Source organism: Cupressus sempervirens, chromosome 11 (assembly GCF_028749045.1).
Source record: "Cupressus sempervirens isolate cs-2001-9-10 chromosome 11, ASM2874904v1, whole genome shotgun sequence".
In the NCBI taxonomy this organism is placed as follows: domain Eukaryota; kingdom Viridiplantae; phylum Streptophyta; class Pinopsida; order Cupressales; family Cupressaceae; genus Cupressus; species Cupressus sempervirens.
The window spans coordinates 262,890,555-262,911,918 of NC_143128.1; positions in this window are offsets into that span (position 1 = coordinate 262,890,555).

The window sequence follows — 21,364 nt, forward strand, 5'->3', positions numbered from 1 at the left end:
GGTGGTAGATTTGGGCTATTTCCTAGAGGTGGCATGGAGAAATAGTTGGTGAGGAGTGGGAGTGAATAGCTATGTGAAGCAGTGGATGACAGTGTCGAAGGTGTGGACGTGACTGCAGTGCTAGGGGGAAGACTAGTGATAGGTGCCTGTGTCACAGTAATATTCCAAGGTCCCAAAGGAAATGCAACTGAAGAGCTTTGGCTAGTTACAAAGTGGTTGATAGTGATGTTTGGTGGGATGCAAGATGAGGTATTGGACCCTAATGGTGGTATTTGAGTAGCAAATGGACTAGATGTGATATGGGGTGGAAGCAAAAAGGTAGTGCTGCTAGATGCAAATGGAGGATTTGGTGGAGTGGAAAAATGAGTGGTGGAAATAGATGAAAATGGTATACTTGAGGTTGGTTGAGATGTAGTATGCACTAATGGTTGATTGAGAATGGGATGAGTGTTTATTGGAATGGGAACTGGCATCTGGGTCGAGGGGATATTTGGGTCTGCTGGTTCTACTTGAGGTGGTTGCCATCCAAACAATGGGTGAGTAGGATCTATTATGTCGATAGGTGGTGGACGTCCAAACTCAAAGACACCAACATTGTCTCATAAGAAATTTTCCATGATGGTTTCCTTATTGTGATCTATGATGGCATTTACGATGGTAGCATGACCAGGTTGGTTCATGAAAGCCTCAATATCTATGGATGATCCTGGTTCTTTTGGGATTTGCGGTGGTGGGTCTGATGGTGTCAGAGATACTACAGAGTATAGTTGAGCTTGGGGTGTCTTACCACTATGACTAGGATCCATGTCTTTTTTTCGTGTGTGCCTACCAAAACGTGTGGTGGGTGGCATGAAAGGATGCTTCTCCTAAAGATGCAAATGCAGTGAGGGATGATACTAAGGGTCTCTAAATGATATGGTGCTAAGTGCAAGAAACTTGTGTTTTCCTAAAATATGAATGTGGGAAATGTGATGGTGATGCAAAAAAGTGTGACCCTAACCTTTGGCTCAAGGTGATGTGGGACACCAAAAATAACCTATTCCTAGCAAAGTGTCATGTTTCAAGGATACTCAAGATGATGAGAGATGTGATGCAAAAATGTTTCTAAGTGAGTGAGGAAATAACGCCAAGATTTTAACAATGCAGGTGGAGGATTCTTCTTTAACAACCCAAGATGAGAGGAGATGGTCTAACTTCAAACATTTGAATGGGATAGTGCAATTCCTAGATAAGAGACTAAACCTAGAAGTGTGTAAGTGTGTGTGGAAAAAGGAAGGACCTAATCAGAATGAGTAACAGTAGAGTTGTTGATAAGGCTCATATTAACACCACGTCAAAGGGTTAGGTTTTGGATTTTGTAGTCCCATTTAGTTTGCAATGCTACCTCAGCTTTGTCTTTCTCAATTTGATCCAATTTGGCAATCCTAGGGTTAGGGGTATGTTTCTTATGCTCTGCTTCAATTTCCTTATAGGTTGGTATTTGAGGAAGCTTAAACTTCTTAAACTTAGTCTTGGGATGGCTTGACATGAGTTATTTCCAAGGATTAAAAATCACAACCATGGGGTTTTTTTGGAGGTAGTGACTATGCTAAGTGTGCGCTAAGCTAGGATTGACCAAGTTTGGAAAACATTCATTCAACAAGTAAAAGATCAAGCAATAAATAGGAACAAATAGATAGAAGTTTTGATTTCCAGAATGTGATACTTGTGCCAAGGAGTGTGTATGTTTATACAAATGTTTCGAGCAATCAATTCAAGCACATGAACATCCTAGATGGTTGGCTACAAAGCTAACAAGTCGGTTTATCTGGGGAGTCCTTGATATACTCATGGTACGTGAGGCCCAAATCCATAGATGAAACCAAAAAGATGTCACATAGCTGAAAGGAGTGGTAACCCACTTCTCCTCTTTCACTTCTCAAGGTTATAAAGTTCCTTGAGGCTTAGCCCGAGTGACAAAATCTTGATCCCAAGAGAGGTGTCTTTGGATTCACCTCTTGATCTTTATACTTTGCCGAAATGCTGGAGTTGAGGTCATCCCAAGGGGTGATGAAATCCCCAAGTAGGCCCCCTAAAACTAAAAACAAGGTTTTGGATCCTAGTCTTATGCACCCAAGATGGCTCGCAAAGGCGACAAGGGGAGAGAAGATTCAGATGACCTTGGGCTAAAAAGAAGAGTTCTTTCACCAACTGATTCTTAGATTGTCTGATCTATTGAAAAAACAAGTGATTAAGATATAGATGTTCAATTCCAACTTTGAGATGCATCAACAAAAGTAACATCGGTCGAATAATGCAAGCAAGAAGAAGAGTTAGGGTCTGCAAATTAAATCTCGTGCGCCTGAAGGCCCTCCATGTCAATTGATTTTTGTTCAATTTTAGAGCCCAAGCTTGAAATGTTTGATCGATCTAATTTCAATTCTTATACATTCAAGAAATCTTCTAACTTAAATCAAACCCTCAAAAACCAAGTGAGTAGAGTCCGATTGTGGAACACTTAACACCTTTTTCAAGTGGAACCATTGCCCCGAGTATGGTGCTGAGATTGCAACCAAAGGGTTTGAATTGATGGGTGGTTAGAAAAATGGTGAGTCCAATGATAAACTACTCAAGTTTGTTTTTGTTGATTGTTTTAAATTAGTAAATTTTAAAGATTCCCAAAAATTGAAGTTTGCCTAGATTGCATGCAGAATTGAAAGTTTGTAGTTGTTCTTTTTAAGCTCCAAAATAAAGTGTTTGATTTGTGGGGTTGTTAGACATACAAGTTCATTGTTTTTCAATTTGCAAAGACAAGTGACAATGACTATAACCAGACCAACATAATAGATAGTGTTCCTATAGAGAAAATGCGAGAACCAACATTCCCACAAGCGGGTTCACGATCCCATTGGAGTTTGCCTCACGGGGATGCATTCTCGCAGGTTTAGCATGTCACGAGAATGCTAAGAAAAATTGGTAAAAAAAACAAAATGAAAAACCAAGGAGCTCATTTTGAATAGAGTGATCCCACTGGTTTATGATTTTTACAACTTTCTCGCACACAGGAATGACAATCCTGTGGAAAGATAATTTATTAGAAGTTTAACAGCAGTTAAAAAAAATTAGTGCACATCCCCGCAAGTGGGAATGACGATTCTGCTACTCTAAGGCATGTTCCCACTGGAGGATTTGTCGACAGGTTTGTCTGTTACAATTGTTTCCACGTGTCATGTCGTTGTTGATGTGTTGGCTAATGTTGATGGCATTCCTACAGATGAACCTGTGTTCTTGGGGTCGCAGGTTCGCGTTCCTGCAACTGTGGGGATGCAAAACACTAGGTTTTTTGAGAGTTGACTGTGTAAAAACTGCTTAGAGGGTTGTGTGTGCATTCCTGCGGCAGTCAATTGTACCCTTCAATCAAAAACCACAAGATAAAGACACAAAAGTTAAAGCATAAAATGTTAGTCTTCCATGGTTAGCCAAAACATGAAAAAGCATGTGAAACTAGCATTAAATAAGATTAAAATGACCCTTGTGGGGTCCCACCGGGCATGGAAAAATGTATACACTAATATGTTAGCAAGAAATACTAATCTATTTAAAAACCAAAGCATTTAACTAACAAAATCAATATAAACTTCAAGAGAGACAAAGTGAGGTCCTCAAATGAGAATATGAGCCATGGATAGGCTCTCTCAATGAGGATGATCACTTGATGTATGGATGGTGTCTATTTGTGGATTTGGGATGTATGCTCAAGCTTCAAATTGCTTCAATAGTGGAATTTATGTGGATTTTGGTGTGGATATGTGAAATTGGTATGGATTTGGCTTCTCAAAATGGCATGGTAACTTTAAGGTTATGGATTGTGATCCTTTGGCTTGGGAGAGGATCCAATTTATAGGAAAGAGTCTTAAGGGATGGAGGGCTAAGATGCAAGGATGGGGAAATGGTTAAGGAGGGCTCAGATTGAATGAGAGGAGAACACATGGATTGTGCTTCTTTACAACCAATTAGAGAGTGACACATGTCACAGGGAGAGTGGGTGGAGGAAAGGGTATGGATGAGTCAACAAGGGAGGCTCAAGGCTTTAAATGGCCCTCATAAGTGCTTGTAAGAGCATTTAAGGGCATTTAAGGGATAGTGGGCTTCCTTTATGTCTAGGTGGGTGGGATATTTTTGAGAGGAGACTTTGGCTTGGTTTAGGAAAGTTCTTAAGCTTGCTTAGGAATGTGCAAATGATTAGGGGATGGATTAGGCTTGGGTTAGGATTAGATTAGAGATGGGCAAGTGGATGGCATTCATGAGGGTGGGTGAGTTAGTGACTAAGCTAGGTTAGTATGGGTGGATGGGGTGGATTAGGCTAATGGAGGGATTAGGGATAGGCTTAGGGGTTATTAGGTTTGAGGGATAGATTTATTAAATAGATTTATTTAATAAATGGGGGATTTTTTGGAATTAGATAGGAGAATAAGATTAATTGATAAATAGTGGGTTATTTGATTTATCAATTAAGACTATAGATGATTAATTAAATTAATTAGCTAGGGGATGGAAAAGGATTAATTAAATAAAAATTTAATTAATGATGCCTTTAGAGATAGCTAAATAGGATTACCGAAGTGGTGTAATCAGATTTAGGTGTCTACAACACCAAGGAATTTGGAATCCTACCACAACCCCAATTGATTTTTTTTTCAAGTTACAAGTGACAAAAACAAGGGGGAAATGAGATTGTAGCATGATCAAGTAAGAAGTTGTATGAATGAATATGCAAAATTCAGATCATGTATGTATGTTATAAAATTATGAGTTGATCCTTTGGTATTTTTTCCTAGACTAATAAGGAATCAATTAGTCCGATGCTCAACATGAGAAAGCATAAATAGTTTTTAAAAAGATTTTGAAAATGCAAGTACAAAAGTATACATGTATAGACAAAGCTATAGGTATGAATTATATTCTTATCGGGAATACTTATTTTGAAGTTTTGGAATGCCAAGTTTTGATCATGACATGGTGTTTTTCCTACAAGTGCCAAAGATGAAGATTTTTGACCCTAAAGAAATCTAATATTTTTAGTTAGTTCAAAACACTTAGTCATTTACAAGGAAAATTTATTTGGTCAACATTGCAACTGAGTGATTCTATAGAGGCTGAGCTATGTAAAGGATAAGTATATAATTAGTTATTTTTGAGCACTAGTAACTACCAAGAAATTCAAGTTTCATTGAGTACTCCAATTGTTTTTGAGTTGTTCAGGACACAACATAAGCTGAGTGATACAAAGTTTGAGAAAGATAGTATAAGCTGAGGAAAATTAAGACTGAGGGGTACTAGGAAGAATCAATATATGCTAGGTGTTAGTAAGGTATTAATGTCAAATAACCCATTTATGTATGAATCTTTAGAATGGAACAAACATTGAAGAATTTTTTTTTGAGCTAGAAGCATGTATTACAGATTGAGGAGTTAATTATGTGTGTAGTTGAGGATCATCAATTCCTATGAGAGGTGATTAACCAATCAAAAAATTAGGAGGATTAAGCAAAAAAAGGATGAATTTGGATGGTTGAGATCTAGAAGCTTCATCAAACAACTATTTAAGAGGGGTTTATTTCTAATTCTTGTAGATTGTGAGTTAGAAGTTTGGATGCAAAGCTAAAGGTGAATTAAGTGTTCAAAAGTTGTAAGGTGACTGAGAAATGGAAAGAGGAGATAAAGCATATCTAGCACATAGAGATGATATAATATTATAAAGAGAAGATATGTAATCAACATTTAGAGTGCATACCAAAAGATCAAGGTATTGATACATTTTAAAAGGAATTTTAGGGTAAATATCTTAACATAGTGGTCCCAACAGGCCTATGTAAATATCCTAACAAAGTGCTCACTCAATTTTATAGTTAAAATCCTTTAATCAAGGTAGATTAAATGAGTCTTGCAAGCTCTTAACATGGCATACCCCTCATAGGGTTGATCATCAAAAGTGATCAAACTTTGTAGCCCTAATAGGCACACTTTATTTTTGCAATAGTGAAGATTTTGTGGGTGTCTTCCCCACAACAATTTTACCTTCACCTTCGAGGGTTTCTACATTAACAAATATTTGTGTTATGTGTTTATTCATTTCTTACATGTTTTATTCATGCAAGTAGATATTAGATCAGATATTATATTGTAGTAAATTTTTGATTTGATATAAGGATGAGTTGAGATAAGGGCTTATAGTGAAGATATCAACTATGGTTTCTATTTTTATTGATACTGATTCACCCCCCCACCCCATCAACATCTTACTTTCTCTATTATATTTCCAACACATCTTTAGCTTAAAACACCAAACAAGAAAGAAAAAAAAAAAAAAGGTTGGAAACAAGGACATGCATAGAAGCATGCACGGGAAGTGGAGATGAAAATAATGGAACACATAGCACATTCATAATGGCCACTATCATATATATTCAATGTAACGGCCTTATTATTATTTCTTTCTCAATTTTTCTGTGAGAAGATCCATGGACAACACTAATCAATTTATTGTTTATTTCATACTTCATAGCAAGAACATGGTTGTTATTTCTATTTACAATGTTTGTTTTCCTAATATCCCTACTCAATGTATCAAAATTTAGATAAATAGCTATAAACCCATCTAGTTTTAGCATATTAATGTCATATAATCCAAATAAAAATAATCTCAATTCATATCTCCATCATTTATTTTGAGAATAGATAAGAATACTTATTTGGGCTCTTCACGAAGTCAAATCTTCATCAACTACAATTTCCCAAATCAAGTTCAAAATTGCACAAAAGATAATATCACTATAGCAATTGAAGATTATAAGCCTATAAATAAGTTTAATATTTTGATTATGTTATGAAAGTTGTTGATGATGTTTATTTTAGGGTTCATAAGTTGGCTAAATAACTTAATCATGTTTACTATGGTGAAAAAATTGATTCATTTGACAAATATATGTCTAGTATGGGATAATCCCTTTCATTGGATTTAGTGAAATGGATTAAAGAGTCTCCAATTTCTAAGAACAATATAGTGAGCTAGATATATGATTGTGGGGTGATAGTTAGATGAAGGAAACAACGCTAAGAATAGGCTTAGTAAAAGCTTGCTATGTATGACTAAACTCTAGCTAATCTTTCCTATACTCATGAATTGATTCCTAACACCATTGTTATATGCAAGCTCAAGGATGGGGATAAATGGTTTACTATTCTCAAGTATTTTAATTTTAATACCTCAGCTAAAGGAATCTAAGTTGTATCATCTATAATAGGTTGATGAGGATGTCTATGGGTGGATCATCTCTATCATGATTTTTGTTGTTTTTCCTACTATTGCATGATTTCCTACATCTCAAGGTTGAATAACTATGATATTGATTTGTGGTTGAAGGAATGTTAAATTTATTAGAAACTTGGAAATCAACTTCAAATTGATAATTCAGAATTAGATGTAAAATTGTATTTTTTTTTATATTGATCATAATGTTCTAATATATTAGACATGAATTTGATTCTGCTTAATCATAATTTTCTTTTTAAAATCCTACTCTACTAGTCAATATCAATTAATCAATAAATTGATTTAGTTAATTAATCAAGTTAATGTCATTCACTTTTTCATAATTGGAATATTAAAAATATTTGTCTTCCATGATATCTAAATCATTGGTTTATTTCTTACAATCCTAAATAAAATTAATGTTAAATCTTATGAAGTCAATCAACCTAGCTAATCCTAATAATTCAGTCCTAACTACTAATAATTTAGATAAAGTTTTAATTCATATCATCCACTCTAGATCAGATTAATTTTCAATCCTACCCATCCATTTAATTAATTAAATCCAAGCCATTTCCCCCCGCTAATATATCTATTTAAACTCAATTGAACTTTAAATCTAGGTCCTTCATCCAATTGAATCATTCTTATCCCTCTGTTTACCTACTACCAATATAAATTTTTTAACTCCTTCCAAATTCAAGTTTAAAATATTTTTATTCCATTTCAACGAATCAATTGAAATATACCTAAAACCTCCAAGTAATCTCAAATATATAAATTCATAATCCTCCTTAACCAAAAGAAGACGAATATATATCTAAATGCATGCTCTCATATTGAGAACTCGTTAAGAATAATTTGATATCCAAACACATGAAGAGGATATTCAATCACCTAAGGTTTGTTTGATTTTTATATGCATGTAGGTGCACATTACTTATTTGTTCAATCAAATTTAATAATAGGACCAAAAGTAGGATTTGACAATGATTATGAGTCATTTAGATTGATGAATTATTAACATTAATACTAAATAGAAATTTCACCATTAAACTAATTATAGTGGTACATAGGTGGTCCAAATGTTATTTATTTTGAAAGAAATATTAGTAAAATTTTATGCTAGTACTAAAATTTAGATTTGAACCTTTTTTCTATACTAAAAACTTCCATTGCTACTCAAATCCTTATGATCATAGCTTTAAGTTTTTAGTTTGAATATATTAGTTTTTGTCTATTTATAGCTAAATATATGTTCAAACTTAAAATATATAGTGAAAAAATATTGTATGGAAAGGATAAATGGACAAGAAGAGTTTCTAGTTTCTATTCTTGGCCTTTCTCCTTAAGAGGTGTCAATTTTGTTTATTGTTAGATCTATTATAAAATTTACAAATTTTGGTTCATTTGTAATTCCACACATAATTATGTTTTTATTAGTTTCATTTAATAAAAACATGTATTAAATGATGTGTTTTTCACTTCATAATGTTTCCATTGATTCCATGCATTTTAATTTAGTTAAGACATTGCAATTTAAGTGTTGGCAAGAAATCCTATACCCAACTGTCATGCTTTTCCACATGTGAACCTCCAAAAACTATGGGTAGAAATAGATGAGAGTGAATGCAAAAATTGGAAGTCTTTTTGTTTGCATTCCTCATAGAAACCTGGTGCATGACTGGGGTAAACATTTCTTGTATACACTTTAAACATTTCACAAGCCTTTTCAATACTTACATACATGTTAACTAGGGTAGATGTAGCTTCAACATTTTTCATATTTCTTATAAAGAAATTTTCACTAATACTAATTGTTTTTGGGGTCATAGGATGTATAGTAATTTAATCATGTTAGGGAGAAAGAGGAGTTCATGTGTTGCATAAGTGGTTTCAATATTGTTCAATTAAGGTAGGATTTGGGAAAAAAAGAAGTTTTTGGGCTTGAATTTATCTATTTTGGTGTATGATGTAAGTAAGAATTGTTTTCAATTTATTCATTTGCTTCAAACTCAATCTATACAAAATAAGAACAGGCTAATTTAATCTCACTTACCAGCCCAAAAGTCAAAGGGATGCTTGAATAAATGAGAAAATACAACATTTTATTTTCATTTAATTGGGTAGTGGATTTTAATTAGTGCAAAGAATCTTAGAGTAGCTACAAAGAGAAAAAGAATGTCAAATAAGTGGTGACCTTCTTGGTGTCATTCTTAGTCTTTTATGATCATACTATTGACTTACATTATTTTAAACACTTATGGAAACACCATATTTTAAAATATTGGCCTTATTCAAGAACAAAAGAAAATAATAAAATCAATAAACTTATGAGAACTACTATAATGTATTGTTCAAAACTATCCCATTTTTCTCATGCCCCCTTACTATTTTTCTATAAGACATGGACTCTAGTTGTAACTCTTTTTATTTTTGTTTAAAAGTACAAGTATTCTAGAAGTGAGGATTATTTAGAAATATTATGATATTTTTGAAATAAAATAAAATAAATTAAAAAGTAATGCAAAGAGGAAATTAAAGAAACCATAATAATAAAAATGGTGGAATTCAATCTACATTAGATGGTAATTTTCTATCCAAAATACATTTGACAAGGAGAACCAAGTGTTCTCCTTGTCATCCATGAAGATCCTCTCTTGGAATGTCAGGGGCATTAATTTTTATGACAAAAGAAATAAGATCAAGCATTTCCTTGATTCTATTCAATGTGATATAGTCTTACTACTTATTAGCAAAAATTTTCAAAAATATGTAGGATGTTGGACAGTGTGGAACTCTTCAAATGTCCCTAGTTTAGGTGCATCTAGAGGCTTAGCTATATTATGGAATCCCAAGACTATTAAGGCTCACCATCTACATCAAGGTTCTAATTGGCAACTTCTATCCATCCAACATTTTGACCTTTTATTTCAATTAATTAATGTATATGCCCCTACCCCCACTATTGATAAACAAAGGTTATGGTTTACTCTTTCAGACTTTATTCATCAATCAGTAGGAGCCAAATGTATTATTGTTGCTGATTTCAATGCTATCCTTCATTCCAGGGACATGAATGGAGCTATCATTCTCTCCCATAGAGCTACCAATGAATTCAATGATTTTGTTAATAAAAATGCCTTAATTGATGTTCACCCTCAATTTGGAGCTTTTATTCAAGGACAAATAAGAGGGCTGGGTTCCAACAAATTGCAGTTAGACTAGATAGATTTCTATGCTCACATTGTTGGAAGTTGGAAATATATGATGTAAACATGCATACATTACCAAATTATGAATCTAATCACTTCTCCATCCAATTGGCCATCCTCCCATCATATTCTCCCTTTAATAGTTTTTTCAGACCATCCTTTGAATTTGAGTGTTTGGTATCGTCATCACCATTTTGATGCTCTTTTAAAATAATGGTGGAAAGACTCCTTAGAACGAGGTCCAAAAATGTTTCAATTCCACAAAAAATGCAATATGTTGAAGGGTTTATTAAGGTTTGGAATAAACACGTTTTTAAGATTTTTTTTGAAGATAAAAAGGTGGTAGAATAAAAACTATCTGAGATTAATCAACATATTCTTCTCAATGGCTTAGATGCCAATAGGCATGCTTACCAAAAAGCACCTACAAGAGGAATGGTCTGATTTATGTAATTGAGAGGAGGAATATTGGAGACAAAAGTCTAGAGAATTATGGCTTCAACATGGATATCAAAACACCATGTTTTTCCATTCCTCTGCTAAGCGAAAAAAAGCCAATAGAACAATTTTCTTAATCCATGAATTTGAAGGAAATATAATTTTTGATGCTAAGGGTATTCAGAATGAGAGGGTAAGATTTTCCATTAATCTCCTTTCTCCCCCATCTCGAACTCCTCCTTCCTCGCATCTTGTGGATGAATTGTTAGAATCCATCCCTGAGCTAGTTTCACATCAAGATAATTTAGCCCTCATGTTTCCTTTCACTCTTATTGAAATCTATTATGTTGTTTTTTCTATGCTTCTAGATAAGGCTCTAGGCCTTGATGGATTTATAACTCTCTTTTTTCAGAAATGCTGGGAAGTTATATGTTTTGATTTATTGGAAGTTCTTGAAGAGTTTGGGAAAAATGTTTCCATCTTCAAAAGTTTTAATACCACAAATATTGCCATCATCCCTAAGGTTAATGATTCATATTCTTTTGCTGATTTTTATCCTATCTCTCTCTACAATACCATTTATAAGATAATTACTAAGACTATCTATCTACGACTTAAGCTAATTATTCCAAAAATTATTTTGGTAGAACAGGGGGGTTTTGTTCTTGGGTGAGAAACCATTGAGGGAGCAATAATAGGACATGAAACTCTTCACACAATTAAAGAATATAATGTTGCAACTATTGTGGTTAAACTTGACATGATGAAAATCTATGATAATTTAAATTGGTCTTTCCTTCTACAAGTCCTTCACAAGTTTGGTTAGTCTAACAAATGGTGTAAATTGATCAAAGCTTGTATTTTAGGTGCACATTTCTCTTTTCTCATTCATGGGGCTCTAACTAGTTTCATTGCTTCTTCCCAAGGAGTTCGTCAAGGTGATCCACTTTCTCCCTTCTTGTTTATTATTATGGTAGAATTCCTAAGTAGATATATAAACTAGGTCAATCAAAGGGGTTTACAGAAAGGAGTCAATATTTTGGGAACATCATTGACCATAACACATTCTCTTTTTGCTGATGATACTCTATTATTTGTGTTATCCAACTTGCTAGAAGCACAAAACATGAAGATAGTCATTGTATTATATACTCTTATTTTGGGGCAATGCATTAATGCAAATAAATTCAAAGTCTATATTTTTAATACATCCCATCTGGTGACCTAGAGAATAGTTCAACTTCTAGGCTTTCCTCTTGATCAATTACCTTCCACATACTTGGGCATCCCCTTTTTTATGGGTTTGAACAAATTATCATATTGGAGATTTGTTATTGAATGTATTAAAAATAGAATTAGTGCCTGAAGGTTGGATGGTTATCACTCTCTGCAAGAACTCTACTCATTAAATTTGTTTTTCTAATATTCTTAATTAGTATTTTTCTATTTGCAAGCCCTTAAATGTGTTATTTCACAAATTGAAAAATTAATCCACACCTTTCTTTGGTCAAAAAATATGAATGGACAAAAGAAGTTGCCCCTAGTCTTTATTTCTGATATGTCAGCTTCTTGCAAGACATGAGGTGTAGGTTTACATAACATCTCCAATTGAAATAAAGCCTATTGTGCCAAATTAGTTTAGAAAATGTATGAAAAACCTTCTTCAAAGGCAAGTCTTATGCAAGAAAAGTATCTAGATTGCTTGGAATCATCTAGAGTGTTTACTACTCTTGAACCACCAAAAGGTTCTATTATATGGGATTTTATGATGACCTCTCAAGAACTCATTATCTTCTTCATTTAATGAGAAGTGCAAAATGGGGAAAGTATAAATCTTTTAATTTTGTGCTTTTTCAACAAGTCATACAAACAACATATCACCTTCTCTTAAATTGTACTTTTGCATAAGTATTTTGGCAATTTATTCTTAATAAACTCAATCTTTATATGGATCTACATAATTCTTTATGGAATTTATTCCAATCATGGTCAATTTTGTATATAGATTCAAAATTTTCATGTATTTGGAAGTGCATTCCTTCTTTTGAAATATGGGCTATTTGATGGAAATGAAATAAAAGGATATTTAGGAATGCCCCATCTCCAATATCCTTGGTCTTGGAAAGGTTGGAAAGAGCAATTATAGAACTAGTTAATCCTACTGTGAGTAAATTAAGGGTCAACATGTATTTATTCCTTGGGATAATTTTATTACTCATCAGTGGAAGGGATTTCTTTTCCTATTTCTCATTGTTCCATTGTGCCCATCCAAGGTTAATTTAATTTGAGCACAAATAAAATAGAATCCCCCTTGTATGGGGCATTATAAGCACAATTTTGATGGAGCTTCTAGGGGAAACCTAGGTGAATTCAACTTTGGAGTTGTCACTAGAGACTTCGAAGGAAATGTGATTGTATCTAAATCTTCTCCTATCCCTTAGGGTACTAATAATAAAGCTGAGACATTAGCTTTTCTCTATGGACTAGAAGTTGCAATATCACTATCTATATCCAAATTAGATGATGAAGGTGGCTCAACCATCATTGCTAAAATGTGCATAATGGGTCAATTCAATATATTTTACATCAAGTTTGGTCTCTATTAGATTAAATCCTTGAATTATATATTTAACATACTTATTGAGAAGATAATTTATTGGCTGATCATCTTGCTAATTTGGGGATCGATGGGGTTTTCATTGATTTCCTAATTTTTTAAGATTAACCTCATACATAAATAACAATTACATGCAAATATAACCAATATTAGAAAATAATAGATCGCACAGAAGAGAACACAAGACACCAAGATTTAACTTGGTTCAACCAATCCCTAGGCTACGTCCACCAACAACAAGTCCAATAATATTATTATCCAGTGATTACAATCCACAATCCCTTACAGCTCAATATCACTGCAAGAAGCTACAATAGCACCATTACATTTTGAAATTCCTAACCCTAAGCCTTTTTTATACAAGCTTTTGTTGCTTACAAAATTAGGGCTAGAATAAGTTGTCCAATAGGAAAAATAGTAGTCGATGCCTTTTACAATATGAAGTCATTTTTTTCTTCAGGGGTACTACCTTCAAAAACCCCCATGGGGTCATTGCCTTGGGACCCCACCCTATACTACGATAGGGAGCACACTTGGGATGCTACCCCAGGACCCCACAGGGGTGCTACCCCTTGACCCCATCTTGGGGATATTGCACCTAAACCCTTGTAGAAATAGTATGGGGAGGAAAATGCAATGGACAAACCTCTGAGTTTGATTAGGCTCCATATCACAACAATATCCCACTTGGAGACTAATTAGGCTCCACAACAATAACCTCCCACTTGGAGACTGATCATAGTACTACTAAATCTGTAGCTCCCAGCTCCTAGTGAAATATCAAACCACCTTGGACTCTGTTGTTCTTTTATTCTATTTAGTCTAGAAGACCAATTGAAGTTGAAGAGGAGTTCAACTTCTCCCTTGTCACTAATTTTTTAAACATATCTATTGGATTACCATTTGTATGTATCTTGTCTAACTTTAACTATCCATCATCCAAAATAGACCGAATGAAATGGTACTGCAACTATATGTGTTTTGTCTTTGAATGCAGAGCTGAATTCTTTGCAAGATGAATGACACTTTGGCTATTGATAAATAAATAATTATGCCCTATAGGTGTCCCAATTCTTCCATAAAGAACTAAAGCCATATCATCTCCTTCACTACCTTTGTGGAAGTAACATACTCTCCCTCTATATTAGATAAAGCATTAACTTTTTGCATTTGAGAAACCCAACTCACTACTGCTCCACCAATAGCAAATACATGACATGTAGTAATCCAACTAATATCAATATCTCCTACCAAATCTAAGTCAACATAGCTCTATAAATTAGTAGTGACTATTAGTGACCGAGCACCTTGGCCAAAAATACACACAATAATGATCAAGCACCACTCCTTTGGTGATTGAGTCCACAATTCCAAAGCCAAAATACCGCTAACATTTAGAACTGTCAAATACCCTAGAATGCTCCTACATTAGACACCCCAAGTGCAAAAATATGTTTTTGATAGCTAGAAGAACATCTTTTGGGATTCAACACATAAATCCAAAATTGGTTCTTTGCATACATGTCCTCCAAGTCTTCAACTTGTACACTCTTCTACTTCTTCACATCCATCCTTAGTGTTCCATAGGTTTTCTTTCCACACTGATCTCTAACCCTTTTAGAATCCTTCAACTCAACTCAGCTACCAATACTCAAGTTCCTCCTACTAAGGTCTTCATTATACAAAGGAATTAGGGAATGTTTCCTACCACACTTCTCAATAGTAAATACATTCTTGACACAATCATGCATAGCCCTACAATCATACTACCAAGGTCTACCAAGTAATATGTGACAACTACCCATATCCCTAATATTTCACAAAACTTGATCCTTATACTGCCCAATCTAGAAATCAACAAGAAAATGCTCCATCACTTCCAAAGCATGTTCATCTTGCAACCAACCAATCCTATAGGGACAAGGATAATACTTTCTCTAAACCAAGTTTTTGAACCATCTCCTCAGTAACAAGGTTATTAGTACTACCACTATCCATAGTCACATTGTAGACTTTACCACTAGATTTAGAATGAGTCATAAACAAACTACTCCTTTGACAAGATTCTAGTGTCCACTGACCAACCAGAACTCGTTAAGCCAATAATTTTTCACCTTGGTTAGTTTCACTAATATGGTTTTCAGCCTTGTTCATAACAATAACTCTTCTATCACTAGCCTTAGGACATTCATAAGCTGTACATCCTTCTTCATGACATCTGAAACATGTACCCTTAAACTTACCTCTACCTATCCTCCTTAAACTTGTTCTTCTAACCTTGCTTAGTGTAACCAGCCTTTGTAACCTTAATCTTCTAATCTACAAATGGAGTTGTAAGTTGTTATCAGTTCAAGCCTTACTATTACTCTCTAATAATTGTATCAGTCTAGGGTAAATCCTTTGGATTAAGGTTGAACTAATAGTCATTTGTAAATCCTTTAACATGGTCACATTTAATAGTGTGTATTGTAACCTTTAACAAGGTTGGCCTTTTACAGGGCATCACTTTAGAAGAGTGAAAATGAGTAGCATGTTACTTGTGGTTTCTTCGAAATTGGGTTTCAACATAAATCATTGTGCCAAGTGTGTTGCTGAATTTTTTATTTTCATGTTTACATTTCTACAAATTGATTTGACAAGTAACCTACAAGTTTTAAGTGATTCCATAATCTTATGGATGCATGCATAATGATAAATGTTTTATGGGTTCACTAAGTTGTGAAAAGTTTTATTTATACATTTGAACCTTGAATAATTGATTCACCCTCCTCTTAGTTATTTTAAAGAATTTCAATAGTCCTAGCCCCTAAAAAATAATCACAAAATGAAAACAATACAAAAAGATACAAGATTTGATACCAAATCACTATATTTGATTCATAAAATAATTGTTTTCATGCAATGTACCATATTGTAAGCCTTGCTTAGTCCACAAAAACTTCAATGATCAATCCATGTCATGATCTCAATCCTCATGCAATTAATGCACGAAGTCATCCAAATAAATCCATGAGAACTCCATCCCACAAGTCACACTGCCAAGTATCAACAACCACCACAAGCATCATCGAGATCCCACAAGTATTTCCAAGAAATAGTCTATGCCAAGCACCTTCAATGACCAAGCCCCTTCAATGACTAAGTACCTCAGCCAACACAACACCCAATAACAATTGAGCACCATTCCTTTGGTGACTAAGTCCACAACTCCAAATTCAAAATACCTCCAACATGTAGAAATTTCCAACTACCCTAGGGTGCTTCTGCATCATAATATAAATATAAAGTTTCACCAAATAAATAAACAAATAAAAATAATAATTTTGTGATAGGTAATTGACCTAAGCCTAGATTATTTATTATTATTGTTAAGATTAATTATTATTATGTGTTAATATTGAGTAGATTCAAACCCAAGGCCTCCCGGATGAGAGGCTCACAATTTACAATGCGTTGTAGGCTTTTTCCTAAAATAAACATAATTATTAATGAGGAAGTCACTTTATATTTGAGAGATTTTTAATTTAATTTAAATAAACTAGCACATGTATTTGAAGAAGGCATAAGGATTAGGAATTATCTAAATAACACATTAAAATGCCAATCTTGTAGAGGTGAATATGAGAAAAAACTTTGTCAAAGGAAAAAAAAAAAACTAAATTAAGTGTCCCTTGGTAACACTTGTTTTAGTTTTCTATTTAAGCTTTTCCTAAGGATTATGTCGATAGGAATTTCTTTTATAGGTTTGTATATAATGGTTGTATATTGTTATTTTGTTTAAAATTACAAGTATTCTATAAGTGAGGATTTTGTAGAAATATTATGGCAATTTTAATAAAAAATCTAAATAAAATAAAAAGTAATGCAAAGAGGAAATAAAAACAAACACAATTAGATTGATATATCATTTCTCCACAAAATAGACTAATACGAGAAGAATTTAAATAAAATCTTATTTACAAGATTAAAATGATATATGTATTACATATTTGTTCATTTTTTTTAATGATTGAAAATTAAAAATTTTAAGACTTCAAAGAATTTACGATTTCCTATGCTTCTAGAGAAAGAGATTAGGACAAGCTTTTCAATTATTCTTTGACTTCATTCTTCATATTGAAAGGAGTTAGTAGTGTTAGGGTTTGACAAATCCAGAATAATATAAGAATAAATAGTTATATGCAAAAACAAAAGAAGAAAACACAAAGAACACATATAACACATACATTTAATGTGGTTCACCCAAAACCTAGGCTGCGTCCACCTACACAGCCTTCAACCTTTCTATTATTCAACAAAAATATACACCAAAATTACAAAACATTATACATCTCAACCACTTATAATAGCATTTTATGTTGTCAATTTTCTTTTATTGAAAAAATACAAAAATATTTTAGTGCAACAACATCAACACCCACTACATGATTAGTCGCCATAATATCAACAATCTCCCACTTGGAGAGTGATCGAGCTCCACACCAAACAATCTCCCACTTGGAGATTGAAATCCAGTGACAATGTAGTATGTACAACTCCCACTGGATAAAAGAATTTGCTATGTATTACCTCCATTATCATTAGTTAGGAAGCCCAATAGAAGCTAAGAAAGAATCCAAATTCTCCTTGGGGACTACCTTCATGTACATGTCTATAGGATTTTCACTTATGCAAATCTTTTCAAGCCACAACTGGCCATCCTCCAAAATAGGCCTTATAAAATGGTACCTAAGCTATATGTGCTTTGTCTTTGAATGAAAATCATAATTCTTTGCAAGATAAATGACACTCTGGCTATCATTGTATAATGGGCGATCTTCCTGTTTCTGACCCAATTCCTCCAAAAAATATCGTAACCAAATCATCTCCTTGCTAGCTTCCATAGCATCTACATACTCCACTTCAGTGGTTGAACATGCACTAACCTTCTGCAATCTAGAAATCTAACTAACTATAGTGCCTCATATAGTGAAAACATACCCTGTAGTAATCCTCCTTATATCAACATCTCTTTCCAAATCAGAGTCAACAAATCCACTCAGAGTAGAACTAGATCCTATGAAATATAATGCCTCTGTAGTAGTACCTTTCAAATATCAAAGATTCCATTTGACAACATTCCAATGTTCCATACCCAGATTGCTCATATACCTACTGAAAACTCTCGTTGCAAGAGCAATAGCTGGTTGTGTGCATACCATTGCATACATTAGACTACCAACAATTGATGAATACGAGATGTTAAACCTTTTTTCTACCTCTTCCTATGCCTTTAGGCATATTTCCTTAGTCAATTTGGAATGACTAGCCAAAGGTGAACTGATTGCTTTTACATCTTGCTTATTAAATCTTTTCAACACCTTCTTTATATACTCACTTTGGGACAAATTCAAGATTCTATCTTTCTTGTCCTGTGTAATCCTCATACCAAGGATTTTCTTAGTAGCACCCAGATCCTTCATAGAATATGACCTTGCTAATTTATGTTTAAGTTCATTTATTTGTCGCATATTAGATCCAACAACAAACATGTCATAAACGTAGAGTAATAAGATAATGTAACTTTCATTATCCAATCTCTTAAAATATACACAATGATTAGAATGACATCTATGGTAACCTTTTTCAGCCATAAAGCTATCAAATTTTAAATACCGTTGTCGAGGTGCTTGCTTTAGGCCATACAAACTTTTCCTTAACCTGCACACCGAATTCTCCTTACTCTTGACCTCATAGCCCTCTAGTTGCTGCATGTAAATTTCTTCCTCCAAATCTCCATGGAGAAAAGCTATCTTGATATCTAGTTGATCAAGATGCAAGTCATCTACAACTAAAAGACTAAGTAAAGTTCTAATTGAAGTCATTTTTACAATAGGGGAGAATATTTCACCAACATCTATACCATTTCATTGTGCAAAACCCTTTAACACAAGTCTGACCTTATACCTTTTCTTTCCTCCATCTCCCCCCTTCATCCTATAAACCCATTTGTTATGCAATGGTCTATTTTCTTCAAGTAGAGGGACTAAGTCCCAAGTCATATTTTTCAACTAGGAGTCCATCTCCTTTTTCATGCCCAAATTCCACTATTGTTTGGCATCCACCTACATTGCTTCTTCATATTCTTTTGGTTCACCAGAATTAGTCAATAAAATGGAATACAAAGAAGGAGAAAACCTTTTAGTAGGTCTTTTTGACCTTGTAGAACATTTAACACTTATAAGAGCTTATGGGATAACTTGTTCTTGCTAAGCATCAGGTACCAGTGGCTTTTCATTTTTAGTAGTCTCTTCCAACACCACATATTCTTGTTTGACTTGTTCATGCTTCTTTTCTTGCAACTGTTCTTTATACATGACCTTCTCATTGAATATAACATCTCTACTTCTGATTATTTTAAGAATTTAAAAATCCCATAATTGATATCCATAGTTATATACTCCATATCCAATGAAGGTACATTTAAGAGATTTAACATCAAACTTGGTTCTATTTTCTTTATCAGCATGGACAAAAGCTTCACAACCAAAAGTTTTCATAAATGAATAATCTACCTTTTTTCTAGTCCATGCTTCCTCTAGAATACCACCATCCAAATGGGTTGAAGGTCCCTTATTTATCAAATAGACAATAATGTTTACAATATCTGCCCAAAAATGAAGGGGCAGACCAACATGAAATCTCATGCTCCTTGCATGTTCCATGATTGTCCTATTCATTGTTTTTGAAACCCCATTTTCTTGTGGGGTTCCTAGAATTGTCTTCTTCCTTAAAATTCCATTAAGATAATAATAATCTTTAAAGTCTGTGTTGTAATACTCACCTCCATTATTAGATCTGAGATACTTCAACTTCTTTCTTCTCTCATTCTCAAGCAAAGCTTTCCATTTCTTAAATGTTTCAAAAACATCAAATTTTTGTTTTAGGAAATATACCCATGTTTTCTTGGTTGAATCATCTATAAAAATAACATAATAACAAGAGCCTCAAAGAGATGATACCTGAGCTAGTCCCCATACATCCGAATGCACTAGCTCAAACTTCTCACTCTTAATTTCTTTCCCAACCCTAAGAAATTTGACTCTTTTCTATTTTCCATAAACACAATTCATAGAACTCTAAATCAATATTTTTTCAGTCCTGGCAATAGACTTTTAGAGTAAAGGATTTTCATCCTTTTCCCACTCATGTGCCCAAGCCTATGGTGCCACATTTTTGAATCTATTGTTGCAACATCTATAGTAGCCTTTCCTACATTAACATTATCAGTAGTAGCTAAGATAGAATAAGTGTTACCAACACATAGATATAATGTGCCTAACTTAGAACCTTTAGTTACTACTAATGAACCATTGATAACCTTCCATATATTGTTTGGAAACATGACTATGCATCCTTCACTAGTCACTTGTCCTGCAAAAATTACATTTCTTCTTAAATTAGGGACATGCCTTACCTCCTGTAGTATCCAGTCATTTCAGTTTGACAACTTGATCTTTATTTTTCCTTTCCCAAAAATAGGACAAGGATCATCATCACCCAAATATACCTGTCCAAAATCACCTTGAACATAATATCAAAAATATTTTCTATAGGGTATAGCATGAAATGAATCCATATAATCTATTACCCAAACATTAGATTAAAGCATTTTCTAAAATATTACTTGCAACATTAGCTTCCTTACTATCATCTTCATTTTTATCTCCTTGTTTTTTTTTTTAGACCAATAGTATTTCTTTAGGTGACTAGGCTTTCCACAGTACCAACAATATTTATTTCCTTTAGATTGAGAATGTCCTT